Consider the following 7,391-nt stretch of genomic DNA (forward strand, 5'->3'; position numbering starts at 1 on the left):
TTGCACGCTCCGTCTGTTTAGTTTTTTTTGTAAACACGCTGTGGAGATGAGAGAGAAAACGGGGTCTCATAATTTTACATGCTTCTACCGATGATTGTAGTTTGGAATGTACTTTGCGACAAAAACTCTCTCTCTCTCTCTCTCTCTCTCTCTCTCTCTCTCTCTCTGATATCCTATATTGAACATTATCTAGGTGATGTCGAGAACAATCATTTGTATATGTTAACTGCATTATTGGATCCACGATTCAAAACATTAGCTTTTTCTAAAGATGAATCTATCCCTCGAGCATGGGATGCCTTGACTGATATAGCCACTAATTATACAATTAATAATGATAATTCATCTACAACATATGATAGTTCACAGACGCAGATGTCTGAAAATCGGCACAATAGCGAATTATTAATTTGGTCATCCTTTGACAATGAAATAGCAATTGCAAATAATACGATACCTATCTGATCGTCTGCTGTGTTAGAAATGGAAAATTATCTAAAATCACAATATTTAGAACGCAAAGAAGACTCGTTATTATTTTGGCGTGAAAATTCAATCAAGTACCCCATTTTATCAAAAATTGTACATGACGATCTTTGTATAATATCCACTTCTGTACCTTCAGAAAGAGTTTTATCAAAAGCAGCAAATATCATGGATAAAAGAAGAAATATGATAAAACCAAGTATTGTAAATGAAATATTATTCTTAAATAGTTACGAATTTAATAAAGAAAGTGCTTAAAACCTACCATGCAGTTTTGATTTCCAAGATTCGAGTACTACTTGTGAAAGTTTCGATTACTTTCAACATCGAAGTACTTATCAGTATCTTTTCGAAACTTGTAAGTACTCATTCCGAGGTTCGATAACTACTTGTATACAATGAATACTTTTCAAGTATAAGCATTGAAACTTTTATTGCTTTTAAGTAGTTATCGGAACTCATGAAATGAAACTTGATTATTGAAGTTGACTCGGATTCGTGAGTACACATTGAACTTGATTTATTTGTAAGTGATCACGAGATTGCGGATCTTTATGCAAAATAAAAATTGTCACATCGATTGCAAGAAATAGAAATTAAATTGAATGATATATCTTCCCTTAATGATTTGAATAGAGGCAAAACCATATATTGACATTTTCAATTTTTTAAGTTTTCCAACAATTTTGAATTTCATCTGCTCAATTTTGCTATATAAATGCATAATGATCCGCAGTCTAGTGATCACACTTTTTTGCTCGCATATTACTGGACTTTTATAAAATTGTATAGCCTCTGCATAAACTAAAACTCAATGTTCCATTGCCAATATTGTTGGATTTTCCTGAGCTATGAAGACTAATTTGCTTTTCTTTAAAAAATTATAGTTTACACGATATTCAAATTAAAATAAAAATAGTACGTACTACACCACAACTTTTAAATGGTTGCAAAGAATGTTAGTAATATTCAAGCTTGAGTATAAATTCAAAAATACTTGAATCGTCTGTATTAAGTAAATTTGAAGTCTTGTTAATTCCTCGTAAATTTTATTTCTAGCAGTTCATGTTGAGTATAATCAATGCGTGTGTTACGAGCCAAGGTTCAAGCAGCGATGCAGGAACCGAGGGGAGTTTGGATTTAGAGATATTTTGGGTCTAGGTAGAAAGGGTACACGTAGGACTAGCCAATGTCTATTTCACCACTGGGTCACCTCGTGGGAACATGGGAGTGGACTAGCCGGTGTCTATCTCACCACCGGGTCGCCTCGTGTGTGGAATATGGAAAAGTGGACTAGCCGATGTCTATTTCACCACCGGGTCGCCACTGTAGGGGTACACGAGGACTAGCCGATGTCTATTTCACCACCGGGTCGCCTCGAGGGAACAAGGGAGTGGACTAGCCGATGTTTATCTCACCACCGGGTCGCCACTATAAATGATAAGGTCGTGGTTCCGCTGTCTCGTAACTTATTGATTGAAATAGATACACCTCGAGCGGCAAAGGTGTATCGTCATAGAATACTAGCTACTGGAAGATCGAAAAGGAATATGCCTAATGGAAATGAACTTCGAATAGATTAATACAAGTAATATATTGTTGATAATAATTGAGGATACAAATGTTCAGTGTAAAGTGTCGCGGACTCGCGGACTAAACGCTCTCAGTTTTCACGCACCGAGAAATGCAGGGGCGATCTACCACAGAGTGCTCGACAAAGACTTTAGCACCCGATCTTGCTTGACGTGACTTTCGACGTGGAACGATACGTACTGCGCGTGTTCATTTGAATCAACCCAACTAATAGGAGGGATCCATGCCCTTATATAGTACCCAAAATCGGACCTAGCGATGGTGGGGGCCACGTGCTACTTCTGATTAGAAATTAATTCTTAGAAGTTACATCGCTTGCAAGAAGGCCCTCTATGATCCGATTTTGAGTGAGCCCTTTGTTCTTAAATAGGCCCTTTGTTTCGACACATATCTCCGGAAGGGTCAAGAGTCACAAACGGTAGCGTCTGCATACGTAACACGTGTTTAGATATAAATTATGTTAACACAGCGTAGGCCATAAATACTCGTATTATGTTCCGTTCTTCATATTCTACGGTTTGTTTTTGTCGTTGTTCAGATCGTTTTGACGTATGGTCCTGTTACGTTGTATAATTACATTTGGTTATTGCATTTTGTATTTCGTGTATTCTTCATTTAATTCGATTAAACCTGACAGTTCATACTGTTCATACAGAATGTGCTACATAATCTCCAATTTTTTTGGAAATCCCAAGATATTTTACTTTGAATTCCACTCTGGGCATCTTCCTCTAGAAATTCGAGTAAGTAAAGGAAACAACATATTTAGCAAACACGATAACGAGTAATCCGCTAATGCTGATCGATATTTAGATTTCATAACTTTTATAACAGAAAAAGTTTTGTATTTGCATGTAAAGCCGAACATTGGGCATAAATTTACATTTAGGTTTATTAATTTTTGGTATTTCTTCTCGAACGAAAATTGAACAAATTCGACAAAATACTAATTTCTGCGTAATAGAAAATGGAAATACATAGTCGCTTGCAAATTGCAAATCTCCAATCTATATAAGATGTCTTGATCTTGAATTCTACACCCTTCCAAATTATTAAATATGACTGAAGGGTCATTCCATGCCAAATCGATCACTTTTTGCAGGCACCATCGTCGATTTCGTTCTAAATGAAATATATTGTAGTCCATGTGTGTGAAATTAGGGGGGTTCATCATTTTGCCAGTTTCGAATTTTTTTAGAAATGGCAGGCCATTAAAGTTTTCAATTTTTGCGCATTTCGGCGAAAACGTGCCTCACTTACGAATTTTTATCTCGGGAACTATTTGTCCTATTGAGCTACATTTTTTTTTGTTTCATTCGGAAAGGATTGGGCTATTACAAAATAATTTTTTCAACCCCCCCAATAACAAATTCTTTTTTTTGATAATGGGGCTCAGTGATTTAAATTTTGAAAAAAGTATGGTTATATTTCTTGAAGTTTCCCCTTTAAAATGAGCCCTTGAAAATGATGGCATCGTTAAAATTGGCGTCACAATGCTGTGGTAAAGTACGCCGTGTACCTCCGTTTCAGGAAGAGGCGAGTCGAGCGCACCGCTATTATGGTCCGTTGACTGTACCGCTGGTCTCGAGAAAATACTAACTGATAATAACTCTATTTATACCTGGAAAACAATATTAGTAACCACTCTTGACCAACAACACCTTTTTAATCATGACTTCATTTATAGATATTAGTTTTTATTGGGATCACATATGTTCTACAAAAAAGGTGTCGTTGCTCAATGGAAATCACGAGAAGGTGGTGGTTTTCTTCCATCGGGGAGGGATAAGGAGGGTTTATGGTAAGAAGTATGGATAGGATCATTGTGTGGGGTGGACTTAAGGATTATGGAAAAAATATAAGAAAAACTATTTCATTACTTGCAATGCGCACTAGCATACAAAGACAATTAGATAATCAAATTCTCACTCCTAAAAATTTATTTGAATGGGCAGAAACATCTTGACCCTGAAACGTTCTTTAACATGTTCCATTTGCTAGGCCACACATTAATACGTGAATGTGTCAACATCGCCAAATCTTTTAAACGATTTGAAAATTGTTTTATTTTCCATGAAGGGAATTTCCATTTGTGAAGACGTGCGTCCGGATATTCATTTGCAATTTATTGACAGGAGAGAAAATGATGTAACTGAGAACGTTCTATTTCACATATAAAGAAATTAATTTCATTTTGGAAACCACTTTATATGCGACTAATTATTTGAGATATGATTTGCTTTGGTATTTGCGGATTTAAGTTTAAACTGTTTGAATGTTATGAGAAAAAATGCTAATTCACATACGTACATTTGAATAACTAATTGTTTTTAAATGTGAAATATTTAACTTTAATAACCTCTTCGCTATCAAATAATGTTTACACTGTCTTAAAGTGGAATACAACGAAAAGCTAAATACATATTTCACATATCCACTACTGTAAATGGAGTAATGAAAATATCATGTAATGTGTGTTTTGAATTCGTCTCGACATCCCCTAAATATGGTAAAAAAGAATATGCGTTCCTAATAAATTTTTAAATGTTTCCGGCGCAACGGTTAAAGCAATTTTGCTAATTGTCAAACAAAATCAACGTTTCGATCCTAGTTTGGATCTTTTTCAAGATTTATTTGAATCGCATCTGTAAAGTAAATATGTTATAATAACTTTGAGAAAACAGAAATATTGAATGATTGAAAGTAAGAAATATTGTTCATAAAGACACACTCACTTGCTTTGGGGAAAATAAATTTATGTTAAATGTGTGACACGTATGTTGCGTGCGTCGGACATGCTTGTTGTCAAGACACTGATGTACGAACGTTTTTGAAACCGATCTAGATCAATATCAATCGATATAAGGCGGTAAATTTGAAAGGCCATAATATGTTCTTTAAATCCACTCTTACGAATATACCTTGATGGTAGATTGTCCTTAACATTCCACTATTATTGGAATCAATTACATACAGTTAATTGTATGTGAGCAACAGTTGGTTCAAAATTTTTTTAATCATGACAAAAGTAAAGTTTATTGGAAAATAATTACTTTTGTCATGATTAAAAAAAATTTGAACCAACTGTTGCTCACATATGTTGTCGCCATGACAACAAACTGTTTGCGAAATTTTTTTACTAATATCTATTGTGCACTACATACCCTGCAAGTCTTGTTGTAAAGTTTTTTTTGTCAGATGGCTGCAACTAGGTGAAAAATCGTACGTCGTGTTAGAGAGAACACTTTGTATAGCCCTTCGCCATCCATCTGATTTGGGGTGGACAAATTAGAGTTACAACTCCAATTGAAACTTGAAACACGTCGTTCTCACCGGTAGGTATTACGCTTCGCGGAAACGGACTTGTCAGTGGGAAGGTGGCGGACTGAAATTAGACAGGCTAATTAATGCGAAATAATCTTAATTCGTAGAAAGTAAACTTGTGTGTTGAATGCATATAAGGAATGATGATGGTATAAAATATTTAACTTGAATTTTTAGTATACTCTTCACATTTATATGTATGTATAGCGTTCAGTTATTTCTATGTATTTCGAAACCTCGCATTCGATGTGCCACATCTTTCCGACGTGCGATTGAACTAAAATTGTAGATACATATGTATATGTAGTGGTGTCCGAATATTTTCGTGACCGACTGTATATGGTCTCCGATTAGCTTAAATTACGAAATCATGCTAAAGAGAGTGCAGCATAAATTTCTTAGGTTTCGTTCTTATAAGATTAATAATCCTATGTCCTATGTCAATCTTTGATCACGATTGCTCCACAATATTAAACATAGTCAATCTTGAAACATTGTCTGCTCGCAGAAGAGTATCCGACCAGAGCTTTATTTTTAATTTAATTAATGACCATATAGATTGTCCCTCTCTCCTTATGCAAATCAATTTTTACGCACCTGAACGTGCTTTGAGATCTCGAACAGGTTTTCAAACCCTTAAAGCCAGATCTACCTATGGATTAATTAATCCAATAAATCGCATTATTGGAGACTCTGACACTCTGTATAATCGTATTGATTTTTTCATTGAGTCTTTGCACATGTTTAAAAAGCAATTACGCAGAATTATAGGATAATACAATATAGTTAGTACCATTAGTTTTTGTGCATGTCCCTTCTATGTTAGTAGTCCAAGTAGTTCTTTATTGTTTTCTATTGTAAACATTTATATATTATACAACACTAAATACATATTCAATTGATATTTAATTGTAAGTACGAAAACAAAAAAGTTTATGAAATAATACCATTAAAAAAACGATGGATGTTCATGCAAAATATAGATTTTGATAGACCAATTTATAAATTCATGTACATCAGAATGGCATTTTTATAGAAATTTGTTTAGTGGGTTGGGTTACAGATTTCTACAGGTCAGCAATATTTATTTGACTATATTAATATTAATGGACTTTAGATTAAATAGTCTGATATGATATACCTATTATATGGTACATTTAACCCCTTGCCGTATCATTTTCTTTACAGTTACAGCGATTAAAACGTCTTTATCCCGAAAAATGTCGTAGAAGAGAAAAGAAAAAATTTATATTTCTTGTATGGCTATCTTTATTTATTGATTACAAGCGAATCAAATTTTATTTCATTAAAATAAAACGCGTAACATCATATTTGTTAGTTGTTATTATAGATTTTATTTAAAATGTTCATGACGAGCGTGACTCGTTAAAATACGGCAAGTGGTTAATAGAAAACATTTTACTTTGATCTTTTGAGGCAAACGCAATGGGGTGGCTATGTACATAATTATAAATATTGCAACTTGCGTAGTGATTCTTGAAGTTGTCGCAAGGGCGCGTCGCCGATGAAGAAGCTTCTCGCTTTCAAAAGTGCGCAGTATAGACTTAAAGTTGCGTTGGGTAGAGACCTAAGCATACTTACCTGGCGTAGAGGTTACCGTGATCACGAAGGCGGTTCCTCCAGGGTGAGGCTCTTCCATTGCACTTCGGTTGAAGCTGACCCTTGCGAATATCCCTAATGTGGATATCTCGAACGTATAATTTTTGTTAGTCGGGACTGCGTTCGCGCTATCCCGGATAAGAAACGAATAAACAAAATTTTACTATTTCCTAACCCAGCGCACAGTGGTCCCGGAGCCCGCTTTTTGTGGCCAAAATTCCATTTTTCGACTTTCAAATTTCAACAAAATTTTTTTTCTTTCAAACAAGAACACTTTGAAACCTCGAAATTTAAAATAGTAGGTCTTTTGGATAACTTTCCGAGCAGATATAGCGTTTGAAGTTCAAAATTATGAAACTGGAGGAACA

At 34.8% G+C, this 7,391-nt stretch overlaps 1 non-coding gene across 1 annotated transcript; it reads left to right on the forward strand.

The window, feature by feature from the left end:
• Positions 1 to 6,997: 6,997 nt before the first annotated feature.
• Positions 6,998 to 7,160, forward strand: LOC143213824 (U1 spliceosomal RNA). Its single transcript, XR_013010043.1, has one exon. It is a non-coding gene; the product is annotated as a U1 spliceosomal RNA (small nuclear RNA).
• The last annotated feature ends 231 nt before the right edge of the window (positions 7,161 to 7,391 follow it).

This window comes from Lasioglossum baleicum, chromosome 11 (genome assembly GCF_051020765.1).
Source record: "Lasioglossum baleicum chromosome 11, iyLasBale1, whole genome shotgun sequence".
Lineage (NCBI taxonomy): Eukaryota > Metazoa > Arthropoda > Insecta > Hymenoptera > Halictidae > Lasioglossum > Lasioglossum baleicum.